A 14,093-nucleotide genomic window follows, 5' to 3' on the forward strand; every position below is an offset into this window, starting at 1 on the left:
AGTAAGAAAGGGGCGGATGATTCCTGCATTGCATGGGGTTGGGTCTCTTCCAACTCTATAATGCTGTGATTCTAAGAGTTGAGGTGTCTCAGAGAAAGAGCTATGCAATGTTGCGAACTCCCCCACTTCTGCCTGTGCGCCCTAACTGACCTTTCCTATCAGATAACGTCATTACATGGGGAAAGCGTTCCTTATTGTAAAGATTACCAAGTGTAGATTTGGAAGGGACCCCAAGGTAGGGTTGACATATGTCCGGATTTTCCCATACACAGTCAGAATACACTGGTACCTTGGGTTCTCAAACTTAATCCGTTCGTGAAGTCCGTTCCAAAACCAAGGCGTGCTTTCCCATAGAAAATAATGCAAAACAGATTAATCCATTCCAGTCTTTTAAAAACAACCCCTAAACAGCAATTTAACATGAATTTTACTATCTAACGAGACCGTTGATCCATAAAATGAAAGCCATATCCATGTACTGTACTATAAAATAAATAAAACAGTACAGTGGTACCTCAGGTTAATTACTTAATTCGTTCCGGAGGTCCATTCTTAACCTGAAGCACCACTTTAGCAAATGGAGCCTCCTGCTGCTGCCGTGCCGCCGGAGCACAATTTCTGTTCTCATCCTGAAGCAAAGTTCTTAACCCAAGGCACTATTTCTGGGTTAGCGGAGTCTGTAACCTGAAGCGTATGTAACCTGAAGCGTATGCAATCCGAGGTACCACTGTATTGTAGATAATAAAAATAAAAACAAATTCTTACCTGCACGGATGATAGTCAGTTTGGATGGGGGCTTTTATCCATTTCCGCAGTCATACAATCCATCAATCAGTAGCTGAACTGGGTTCCACACAGTCACAAAAACAAATTAACAAAAAAAGCCACAAAAATGCAAAATAAATAGCAAAAACAAAAGCGCCAATCTTAATCCATTCCAGATGTCAGAAAACCAAGGTGCAGCTTCTGATTGGTGGAGGCGCCCCGGAATCAATAGCCAACAACCGCATTGGACGTTTGGCTGACCAAAAAATGTTTGAAAACCGGAACACTTCCGGGTTTTCGGCGTTTGAGAACCAAGGTACTGCAGTCGGCAGCAGTGTCCAGGCAGAAATCAGGAAACTGTCCGGGAAAATGCAGACGTATGGCAGCCCATGGCAGCAGTGCCCTTTTTGCCAGTTTTCCATACAAATAGCTCAAAAACAGCAATCTACCCCAAGGGTCATCTACTCCAACCCCCTGAAATGCAGGAATGATTTTATTGAAAGCCACCCTGACAATTTTAATCACGATTCTAATAATATATTAAAAAACCATGTGCCAGAATTGTTTATTGTTGGTATTCCGTCAACAGAGATAATTATGCAGTGATTAATGACAGCCAAGACATAAATCTTGGTTGTCACATCCTCTCTTTCATCACGCTGGCCACGTGACCCGGAAGTGTCTCCGGACAGCGCTGGCCCCCGGCCTCTTAAGTGAGATGGGCGCACAACCCTCGAGTCGGACACAACTGGCCCGTACGGGCAGGGGTACCTTTACCTTAAGGGATCAACCTCTAATGCTCTGAAGAAAGCTACTCTTCACGCTAAAGACGGGGGCGTTTCTGATACAGTGAGTGACTGGGAGAGAGAAACCAACCACTACTGTGCCCAGACACCACAGAATAGCCCTGAAGGTTAGCCCTCGAGGCATTAGGTCAGCTAGATCTCCCTTCTTTAATTATCTTTGAGACTGTGATCAATTACAACTGAGGTGATCTGTCTACCAGTTAAACTATCACCTGGAATGTAAACTGACTGCTGGCGTAAGAAGAGGCATTAACAGACTGAAAATAAAACAAAAAAACAAATTTTAATTGTTTGTGACTAGGAAAGATTATTAACAAATAAGGAAGCTCTGATTGTTAAGAATCTTCATTTTATATTGCTTTTAATTCTTCGTCCCTTATGTGGAGTGCTGGCTGCAAAAGTGAAACTAATTTTTTCAACCATCGGAAAGGAATGCACTTCTTTGTTAAAGAGACAGATGCAAGTTTTCAGATGCAAGGCAGAAACTGTTAGGTAGAGACTAACAGAAACCAGTATGGTAAAAATACTGTTGAACACCACTGGCTGTTGGTACCATGTGGCAATTATTGGATGACCAACTGAAAGAGCTCCATAAAATGGTGAATGAAAGATCAAACTAAATTCTAACTGGTCATCCTTCCATTACCATCCCATAGGAAAAATGAGTAGTGCCTCTAAGGGTCGGAGCTTCTCAACCACTCTCCATTTCCACCTCCAAGTGGCCATTCCAAAAAGTAACCACAAAAAAGCTGATGAGGTTGCTATACCATCTGGATTACGTTTACTCCACTGAGTTCCCCAATATGTCTCAATAAATGCTTTCATAAAAACTAGGTTAATCTGGTTGCAATGTTATATGCTTACTGAGGAGTTAAGTAGTACTGAACACAATGAGAATTACTTCTGAGTAAACAAGCCTATGATCAAGTTACCAGTCTATCTACTGTGGTGCCCACCCACTCTTTCTGTTCTGGGGATACATGTCCGACTTGAAGATGTAGAGATACCCTTAGCATTATCAAACATATAATACCAGAGTTGATAGCAAAAGCAATACGTTCCTTCAGCAAAAAAAAAAAAAAAATTAAGAAGGAAAAAGCTTTCTCTTAAAGGCCTCCTTCTTGGCTGGGACATATGACTAAGGGTGAATGTACAGTGCTTTACAAAGAAAGAGAAGTAGGCTTGCAGAGCAGCTACTGCCCATGGATGCATAAGACTCTTCCACTCACCCCTCTCCCTCCATCACCATGGAACCAGTTTTTCAGGTTTTCTAAGTTATACTCTGGAAAACCCAAAACAGGCCCTGAAGAGTGTGTCAACTCTGCTGAAATAGTGGCATTTATGTTCCAGTGGTACAACTGTTACAGATGTATTGATTTCCAGCCTTCAAGATCTGTACATAGTCAGACGTGTAAACGGCCTCTTGCCTAGCCATCTGTAGTAAGAACTGCATCCAGGGAATGAGAAGCTCAAGAGGAGTCTGAATGAGGCATAATTAGCCCCTATCCACCCCCCAGTGGAGCAGGGGAGACGGACCACACAGACAGAAATACAGTCACCCATGCATACAGAACCTGGCAGGCAAAGATACATCCACATGTAATTAACATAAAGCAGGCCAGGCCACAGGCACAGCTAGGAGCAGACATAACTCTACCACATCCAATTCCCCATCAGTCACATCCACAATACAGTGGTACCTCGGGTTACATATGCTTCAGGTTACATACTCTTGATAACCCAAAAATAGTGCTTCAGGTTAAGAACTTTGCTTCAGGATGAGAACAGAAATTGTGCTCCGGCGGCGCGGCAGCAGCAGGAGGCCCCATTAGATAAGTGGTGCTTCAGGTTAAGAACAGTTTCAGGTTAAGTACGGACCTCCAGAACGAATTAAGTACTTAACCCGAGGTACCACTGTACCATCTAGTGCAATCTGGCAGAAACATAGAGGATACAGAAACTGAATTTTCCAGGCTCCCCCACCTTTCCCAGGCCCGTAGTGACATGGGAATGCTCAGGATGTGGAACATCTCAACAGTCAACTGCCTCACAGTATCAGCAGAATATATAACCTACATGTATCAAGCTCAACTCAGATGACAGTTCACGTGCCACAGGGCTATGCCTCACATGCCCTACTACATGGACTCTGATGTCACAAGGGATGGCTCCGGTGAAGGGCCACCATAGTAAAGGGGCATCCTGCCCTCACAGCTGGTGGGGAAAGCAGAACTTTGCTAACATTTTGGGAAGCAAGTCTGAGAACAGAGATGCTTTTGAGACAACAAGACCTGGCAGGTCAGTTGGGGAAAAGGGAGACATGTGTAGGTAACTGCTGAACAACCCAAGTGCCCCACCTCGTATAGATAATCAAAGGCAGTGGAAACGCCCCTGAGCAAATAGCTGCCCTTCCAGTCTTTCCAACACACGTGGACTACCAGGCCCCATCTCAGGTTGCAGATGTCAAGGTTCAGCAGCTCACCCCACACATATGCAATTATTTCCAGAAGCCTCAACACAGAGACCTGTGCAGCAGGTCCCAATCACCATTCTCGCTGTATCTCATTTATCCGTTCGCCAGGTCAGATACACAATATGCATTTGTACCACCAGGGGCCAGCTGTACAAAGACAATGGGGATGCAACCCCTTCCTGGTACCACTGATGGCATGCACAAATAGAACCTGAGTACAGTGGGCATGGCTTGCAGCACCTCATACAGAGTCAGGCTATTGGTCCCATTTCAGGCAGGAATATCTCCTACCTCCACCAGGAGATGCCAGGGGTTGGACCTGGGACCTTCTGCATGCAAAGCAGATGCTCTGCCACTGAGCTACGACTCATAGTCTTCCAGAATGCTTGTTTTCCTTTTCCCAAGCGAGTCTCTCCCAGCCATCAAAGAATAGGAATGCAGTGGAATTTGCACAGGGAAATCACCAGCATATCCACTCCCTGGGAAATATTCTCACTTTGGCTTCCATAGCAAGTCCTCTTGGCATGTGATCAACACAGTTATATATATGCGCAGGCAGGTGACTAAGGGTGTGCATATTTATATAAATGGATGCAAATTCTGGATTCTGGATTAGTTGTACTTACGGGTCACCTTCAAAGGTAGCCCCACATAGAGCACATTGCAGTAGTCCAAGCGGGAGATAACTAGAGCATGCACCACTCTGGTGAGTCTGCGGGCAGATAGGGTCTCAGCCTGCGTACCAGATGGAGCTGGGAGACAGCTGCTCTGGACACAGAATTGCCTTGAGCCTCCATGGACAGCTGCGCACCAGCTCCATGACTCCCAGGCTGCGCACCTGGTCCTTCAGGGGCAGTTACCCCATTCAGGACCAGGGAGTCCTCCACATCTGCCCGCCCCGTCCCCCAAAAACAGTACTTCTGTCTTGTCAGGATTAAGCCTGAATCTGTTAGCCACCATCCATCCTCCAACTGCCTCCAGACACTCACACAGGACCTTCACCACCTTCACTGGTTCTGATTTAAAAGAGAGGTAGAGCTGGGTGTCATCTGCATATTGATGAACACCCAGCCCAAACCCTCTGATCATCTCTCCGAGTGGCTTCATATAGATGTTAAAAAGCATGGGGAGGACGTAACCCTGAGGCACCTCACAAGTGAGAGGCCAGGGGTCTGAACACTCATCCCCCAACACAACTTTCTGGACAAGGCCCAGGAAGAAGGAGAGGAACTACTGTATAACACTGCCTCCAGCTCCCAGCCCCTCTAGACAGTCCAAAAGGATGTCATGGTTGATAGTATCAAAGGCCACAGAGAGATCCAGCAGAACTAGGAAACAGCTTTCACCTTTGTCCCTAGGCCGCCAGAGATCATCCACCAGTGTGACCAAGGCTACCATATTTTTTGCTCTATAAGACGCACTTTTTCCCTCCTAAAAAGTAAGGGGAAATATGTGTGCATCTTATGGAGCGAATGCAGGCTGCGCAGCTATCCCAGAAGCCAGAACAGCAAGAGGGATCGCTGCGCAGCGAAAGCAAGAGGGATCACTGCTTTCGCTGCGCAGCAATCCCTCTTGCTGTTCTGACTTCACTTCACTGGAGAGGCACTGCACAGTGCCTCTCCAGGAAAGCAGGAGGAGAAATAGAAGGGGCTGCGTTCCTCCTCCCACTTCACTGGAGAGGCGCTGCGCAGAGATGGAGAGCTGCGCAGCGCCCCTTCTGCAAAGCGGGAGTGGCAATAGCAATGGCGAAGAGGACCTTCTTCACCGCCAGTATTGCATCTGCATCAACATTGAGCTCTAACCCGTGTCTGGTCTGATTCGGTGAGTTTTCCACCACTGGCGCTCTAGCCATCTCAATGATTGTTTTTTGTTGTTGTTGTTGTTTTTATAATAATATTTATTAAAATTTCAGAGGAAATACAAAAATATAAAAAAAAGAAGACAAAAAGATACAAAATACAGAAAAATAAAAATAGTTAAAAACAAACCAGTCATTCCATAGCCTATCTTTCATCTGCCTATTTCCCTGACTTCCTCACACCTCCCTTTTTTTGTATCCTGATTCAGTCATTGTTTCAGCAAATCCTTTCTATATTTTAGCTTATAACCAATTAATTAACTCTATACATCCTATCCATCTTTCACCATATTCTGATGTTCAATTTACCTTACTTTATTTAACCTTATCTTACCATAAAATACCTTAACCTTATCTTACCATAAAATACCGTAAAATACCTTAAAACTTTAAAACTTAATACTTATTTATCCTTATATCATTTCTGCTAAAGCCAGACAATTTCATTCCAACATTCTCCCTAATATTCATTAATTTTACACTAATTCCCAAAATAAAAAATTTTCTTTATAGACTCTTCCAGTTTTCATCCAACGTCCCTTCTTCCTGGTCTCGGGTTGTGTCAGTCCTTATTATCCAATTCCATCTAGTCCATCAACCTGGTAGTCTGATATCCGAGGCTCTTAAGTCTCTTCCATGCCCCTTCTGCAGATCTTTTTCTTCTTGTTTATACTTGCACTTTTCCATGTCTTTTGTTGGTCTCTTTCTTAGTTTCTTTCCTTTCTCCTTAGGGAGTAGGTCTCCGGGGAATTTCCATCCATACTCATGTCCATCTCCCCACGTCAAACCAGCCCATTCCCCACAGTCCCACTCCCCACAGTCATCGATATAATCCAAAAGATCTTTAACAGCATATTTCAAAATCTCTCCAAAGTTGAGATCCTCCTCAGCTCCAGACTCCCTCAGGCCTAATTCAAGTTCATTCTTCCAAAACAGCGGCTTATACTCCTGCAGGGCCTCGGGTCTCACCATTTGTGTTGCTTGAGGTAGCACCATAGCTTCCTCCATTATTATCTGCCCTTGCATTTGCCCAGTCGAACCAGTTTCCTGGATTGGTCCCTGTATAATTTCTATGTCAATATTCCCTATTTGTCCACATTCACTAGTTGCAACAGTCATCAAATCCAACTTCTCATTCATCAAATCCACCTTCTCATGCAACTGCTCCAGCAAAGCACTTGTCTTGCAAAAGGCAAGCACCAGGACTTCTTCCAAACACATTTTTATTCAAGGTCACAGTCTGGTCCCACGATGTTAATCTCGCAGCTGTGAAATCCCCAAGTAAACTGCAGCAACAATTTGACAAGCTCCCTCTAGAGGATACAATTTCTATTTGTGTCCATCTTTTTAAATCATGTCCAACAAAAGAAAGTTACTTTCAGTTTTCAAATATTTTGTTTCTTTAGAATGCAACAGGCAGCATTAGAATCAATTTGTTTCTCTTTTTTCTTGCTATCTGTCAAAATGTTCCATTCACAGTCAATGAACGTCTCCGATAATTTCTGTCTCTGGCACCCCGTTCCCAGGTTTGAGACGGTGGAAACTTATTTTCCTTTACTCCCTCTCCAGCAGGCTTGAACAGTTTAATTTCCCCCCCTTTTCTCCTGCTTCCAAGGGGGTTTTAATGGTTATAAATGAAGGAAATTTCGACCTTTATAAAGCGACTTTCCAGGCTATTAGCTTACAAGATTTTTGCTTCAGTTTATTTACAGAAAGCAGAAGGCGGACTTCCTGTTTTGAACCTTCCCGCTTCGGTGCCAAATTAAGATATTTCTTGATCCAATTTTCCGTTTCTACTCACAGGTACTTGTTTAGAGTCCAATTGTCGACAGGAAAAAGTCAGCGCTCTCCGGCAATGGCAATGCGGCTTCCCTCCATGAAAATAGCAGTCAGTTCGCAGCACCGCGCCGATCACCCTACTTTACTCCGGAGCCCCAAAATGGGGTCCCCCGCGAGTAGGGGAGGCGCTCCTGGTGCTCTGCCAAACCCCACATTCCCAGGCTTCTTCCACCTGGGATTTCTAGCGGGTCCCCACCTTCGCCGTGGCGGGTAGACCCAGTTTCCACGGAGCCAGTTCCTCCAGTCGGAGGAACTCCGCCATTTCGCCGATGGCGCTAACCCGGAAGTCATCTCAATGATTGTTTCATCGCCCTCAGCTCCACGGGGCTGTCCGGGCTCCATGCAACTGGAGAGGGCGCTTCGGAGCCAGACACTCGATAGCCCTTGATAGCCCAAATAGTGGAACAGGAACAATGCTTCAGTCAAAGGGTTCTGGCTAAAGGTTGGAAGGTTTGGGGGGAGTTGCATTATTTTTCCTGTAAATTATGGCGTTAAAATAGAAACATTGTAACACCAGCAGATGCTGAGTTACTTATAGGCTGGATCTAGACACATCAAAGAAGTGTTTCAGTTTAAAGCATTATGTACAGAGGCCATATGTTCCCAAATGTCAGGAGCTGTTCCTCTGTTTCCAAAGGTCTCACTGCCCGCTGTTCAAAACAAAATGCTAAGACTAGATTTATTCTGTAAGGCCAAGCTTAATAAGATTGGGGGGGGGGCGGGACAGACACTCTGCATAGCCTAAGAAATTATTCTGATCCAGAAACAGTAATGCTGTTTGCACATGCAGTTCTCCTACAGCAAGAGTCCAAAAGCTGGTTTGGAGGATGTCTACAGCTAGCAACTGGATTCTGCCCAGATTTCCCCATCACATGCATTCTTCCTACTCAAGCATGCTGCTGTCCATTTATCTACTCAGAGCACAAGCACAAAAGCAGCAAATCTTACAACTATTTATATTTGACTAAAAGAAATCTATCATACAGTGAAGGGTTTAGGAATAAAGTAATCAAATACTTCTACTGCTCAGTTAATAAGCAGTAAATGTTAGATGATAATGCACGTTAAGTGATGGTTTTACCATGCAGTAGATAAAAAGGAACTCAATGGACCATACTGTCAGGGGAAGGGGAGCACTTCTATTCAACTTATTTGAAGCAAAGAGGAGAAAGAGGGAATATAAATTTTAAAAGGAATCATTAGATATTATGATTGTAACAGAGCCACAAACAGGCTGCCACTAGTGATCATCTGGAATCCACACAATAATAATAATAATTTATTATTTATACCCCTGGGTTTCCCCAGCCACTCTGGGCGGCTTCCAACAAAATATTAAAAATACAACAAAACATCAAACAAGAAGGATGTGCTGCAACAACTGTCCTGGGTATCCTTCCAGAGAGGGACATCACTGGGCACAAGGCACATGAAGAGTTTATATTTGACCGTCTTCCCACACAGCTGCCGTAACAGGATGGAAATCTGAGCAGGAGGTCCAAGGTTACTAGCTTCTAGTGCACCAATACTGCTTCTGATGGCTACAATTACTGTCTACTGAGGGCAGAAGCATGGGCCATGAGCAATATGGCAATAAGAAAGCAGAACATGTGCATATAGCTTGTCAAAAAGCAAGCATTAAGAGCTTCCCAAATGGGGCTGCCTTCAGGTGTCTACAAAAATTTATCTCTAGCACAGATGTTATTTTCTGTGTGTTGTCTGCAGGGATTTTGGAGCAAAGTAAACAAAAGCCCCAGATATGAAGTTGTAATGAATGACTGGAAAGATCTCTTGTACATAAGCAGACTCAGGGAGGAGCTATGGCACAACAGAAACAAAAATCTACATACAGTGGTACCTCCGGTTACAAACTTAATCTGTTCTAGAGGTCCGTTTGTAACCCGAAACCGCTCATAAAATGAGGCGCGCTTTCACTAATGGCACCTCCCACTGCTGCCATGCTTCTGGCACGAGACTTCCGCTCGCATCCTGGGGCAAAGTTTGCAACAAGGGGACCTACTTCCAGGTTAGCGGAGTTCGTAACCCGCAGCGTTTGCAAGGGGGATGGTACGTAACACGAGGTTCCACTGTACAGCAAACAGAACTGGGGGGCCTGAATGACCCCAGCCCATCCAGATATATGGCTGGGCAGCCCTATGAAATGAACAGCAGATGAAAACAAACCCTTTGCCCTGACAAATGCAATCAGAGTTAGTCTACTGTAGAGCAGAAAATAAACTTCAGAGAGCGATACCGTTGAACAGTCTTGCTTTACGGATCAGTGTTGAATATTTCTGTAGAACTGGGGAAGGATCAGGGGTGCTGCTTTTGCCATCTTTACTGTCCCACATACATTTTAAAGGGTTTTATCTTAAAGCTCAGATAGTGTCTCCAGTACATTGTTTATACAAAGTCTTCCAGTTTCTTTGTCCTATAGCACAGACAAAACCAGGTTTAAAAGAATATTTCCCTAGTCTTAAGTAAGAGAAAGAAGTTGGGGCAGATGAATCTACAAACAAAAGTTGAATATTGACTCAGGCTCAACTTTGGTCACAGTGGCAGACCACACCTGAAGATGTGCTTAGACATGTTTACACTACCTTATCATTTACATGCTCATGATATTCAGAGATGAGACAGGGTGAAGTTCAGAGCTCAAGTTGTCTGAAGCAGCTTTCAGACTTAGGGACAATTAATGTAACCGATGCCTTGACAGATTTTTTTTGAAATGAAAAGCAGAGAATTGACAAGGTTGTGTAGGAACACAACAAGTGCCCCATGCCTCAACATATTATACCCAACTCCATGTGTTAACTGGTCTTAAACCTTGAGAGTGCAAACCAGCATATGTTGATTGACAGTATTTTAATAATCTAAGGATTTTTTTTTGAGGGCACTACTAATGTAGTTATCTATCAAAGCTCATGCCACAGTAACTTACTGATCCTTCAAGGGGATACAACAATTTCTTTTTTTAAATTTAATATATATTCGTGTAACTTTCTCCATATACAGTTTTGATTACAGGTCATAATTTTATCTGCTAATATTGTTTTTAAAAATTCAAAATTCCAAGTTTTGAATAGTTTACCTCTCTATCTCTAGCAAAGCAAAATCTTTCTCTCTCAACTTAACTATAAAAAAAAAATGTAAAAAGAACATCCAAACTAAGTTTTTTATTGAATTTGATCCTCACAACAGAAGCATGTGTTGCATTCAGGTGCTGTCAAAGACTTATAACAGACATACACCTCAAGTTCGTTAATTTCAAAAATCTTCAACTTGGGGCCCATTTTCAAATGCAAAATAAGGGATCTATTGTTCTTCAAATTGAATTAAGCAATTTTATAAGCATCTATGCTTCTATTGCATGTTCACTGCCAGCAGCAATGTACTCTGCTACAAGAAAATTTTCACTTCCTGCAGATGGTCTCAGCATCTGGTAGCCTTATTTATTTGATATACCAACTGCACATTAGATGCAACCTAAGTGCATAACTTTTTCATCCTTACTGCCCCTTCAATTGGCTGTTTCTATTGGAAACAAACATCAACAAAGTTCAACATCAAAGTTATACCAGATCCTAACTCTGTTCAGCAGTAGGGCTGTTGCTGCTGCTCTGCCTAAGACTGGCAGAGGGGAAACAAGCCTTTCAAATAGTATTTTGCACCATGTTGCCGTGTCACATGACTGTGCCTAAGTCGCCCCTCTCCCAGTCCCATCCCTGGAAACACCCCCCTTTTTGGGACTACATCAGGCTCATCTCAGCCAGCTGGGCAAGGATGAGCAAATTAAGCCCATCTGAGCCAGCGCTGAGGACTTTAATCCAGCTGAGCGGAAGATCTGCTGCATCCTAGGCTGCCCACCCCAGTGGAGCTTGCAATAGGACTGCCCCCCAACTCTACTAAGAGTACAGCGGTACCTTGGTTCTCGAATTTAATCCGTTCTGGGAATCCATTCGACTCCTGTAACAGTTCAAAAACCAAGGCACGGCCTTCTTAACATATTTAGCAAAACCTCCAGAACCGAAATAAAAAGTAGTGGGGAAAGTGGGCGCCCTTGGCTGGTTCCTTTTGCAATTCTAATTTCTTCTGAGACTACATTATTAACTATAATTTTTGCTTTTTGTTCAAAATAGATCACATTAATACCATTTAGGAATTCTTGTCCAACCTCCATACTTTCTAAATTCTTTTTTATAAAATTCCAGGAAACATTGACAAAGGCCTTCTCAGCATCAATAAACATTAAGATCGCTTTACAATTTTTTTTAGCTTCCAACCTTTCTAGCACATCGATTATATTCCTAATATTATCTTTCATGTGTCTTCCAGGCAGGAATCCTGCCTGGTCCTTATGAATATAATCTGTTAGTATCTTCTTCAGCCTATTGGTTAAAATGTTAGTAAAATTTTTGTAATCCACATTAAGTAATGAGAGCGGTCTGTAATTATTTACGTTGGACCTATCTTGATCTGGTTTTGGTATCATAGTTATAAAAGCTTCCTTCCAGGTTTCAGGTGCTTTGTCCCCTCTTAATATTTTATTGCACACCTTAACCAACGGCTGAATAAGCCAATCTTTCAAAGTCTTGTAATATTTTGCAGACAAACCATCTGGTCCTGGGGCTTTACCAAGCTGCATCTGATTTGTGGCCTTCTCAACCTCTTTTCTTGTGATCAATCCATTTAGTAGGATCTTTTTATTTTGGGGAATTTTTTGAAGGAGGAAGCGGTCAAAGGTATAACAGTAGGATCCAAACAATATAAGTTAAAAGCCTTTGCCGACGATTTGGTGTTAACTTTACAAGACCCAGACTCCAGTGCAGTGAAAGCACTGGAGCTGATTCAGGAGTTTGGGCAAGCAGCAGGATTTAACTTAAATAAGAGCAAAACCAAAGTGTTGGGGGAAAACTTAGATAATGAGGAGAGAAAAGTCCTTCCGGAAAAGACTGGCCTTGTCTTTGTGAAAAAAGTGAAATATTTGGGTGTGAATTTATCAGTGAAAAATTTGAATTTATATAAGGATAATTATGAAAAATTATGGAATGAAATTAAGAGAGATCTTGAGGTATGGTCAAATTTAAAACTGTCAATGATGGGCCGAATATCAGTGGTTAAGATGCATGTATTGCCAAAGATTTTGTTCTTATTCCAAGCTATCCCAATTATTGATAATGTAAAATGTTTTAAAGAATGGCAGAAAGCATTGTCTAAATTTATCTGGCAAGGGAAAAAAACCCAGAATTAAATATAAAATATTAACAGACTCAAAAGAAAGAGGGGGATGTTCCTTGCCAGACCTGAAGATATACTTTGAAGCTGCAGATTTCTGCTGGATTAAGGAATGGATTCAACTAGAAAATGTTGATGTGTTAGATTTGGAGGGATTTGACAATGTATTTGGTTGGCATGCATACTTATGGTATGACAAGATATCAGCCCATAAAGGTTTTAAAACTCATGTAATCAGAAAATCTTTATATAATGTTTGGATAAGATATAAAGATCTCTTAGAAAGGAAAACATCCAGGTGGCTCTCACCAATGGAAACAAAGGCCCAGAAAAAGTTAAATATGGAGAGTAAATGGTTGAAATATGCTGATCTATTGTGGGAAGACAATGAAGGACTTAAATTAAGACCATTTGATCAAATTAAAGATAAATTAGATTGGCTACAATATTATCAGATCAATGAACTGTATAAGCTTGATAAGAAAAATGGTTTTGCAATGGAAAAATCCAAATTGGAAACGGAGTTGTTAGATACCAATGCTAAAAACCTATCCAAAATGTACAATTTATTGTTGGAATGGCATACAAAGGATGAACAAATTAAATCTGTGATGATAGATTGGGCAAGAGATGTTGGACACAATATAATGTTGGAAGATTGGGAAAGGCTGTGGAAGAAAGGGGTTAAGTTCACTGCATGCACTGTATTAAAAGAAAATATTATGAAAATGATGTACAGTGGTACCTCTGGTTATGTACTTAATTCATTCCGGAGGTCCATTCTTAACCTGAAACTGTTCTTAACCTGAAGCACCACTTTAGCTAATGGGGCCTCCCGCTGCTGTTGCGCAATTTCTGTTCTCTTTTTTTTTTTTTAATATATTTTATTAATTTTCCATATATTCATATCACATTAGCAATTTACAATAAATTTTCAATTTTTAGACTTCCTTCAGCTTCTCTGCCAATCGTTCGAATTCTAATTTTTTGATACACATTTCCAAATTTTTATATTACCTTTATGCTTACCCCCCTCTTATATTTTGCTTTTTTGCAATATTTCTTATTCTATTACAGAGCTTCTTTAAATGCCACTAACGTTATTTCGTTATCACTT

The 14,093-nt window shown here is 42.2% G+C and overlaps 1 protein-coding gene across 3 annotated transcripts in view; it reads right to left on the bottom strand.

Annotated features, from left to right (window-relative positions):
• Window positions 1-14,093, bottom strand: part of ELF1 (E74 like ETS transcription factor 1) — a 90,237-nt gene that overhangs the window by 70,165 nt on the left and 5,979 nt on the right. The window contains exon 1 of one of the 3 annotated variants that reach the window (XM_083624324.1): window positions 766-790. The exons of the other annotated variants lie outside the window; for them this stretch is intronic. The gene's annotated coding sequence lies outside the window, so the exon portion shown is untranslated. Of the gene's footprint in view, window positions 1-765; window positions 791-14,093 lie in introns of those variants that run through there. 3 annotated transcript variants of the gene reach the window in all.

The sequence above is a fragment of the Podarcis filfolensis genome (assembly GCF_964270895.1).
Source record: "Podarcis filfolensis genome assembly, chromosome: 7".
NCBI lineage: Eukaryota > Metazoa > Chordata > Lepidosauria > Squamata > Lacertidae > Podarcis > Podarcis filfolensis.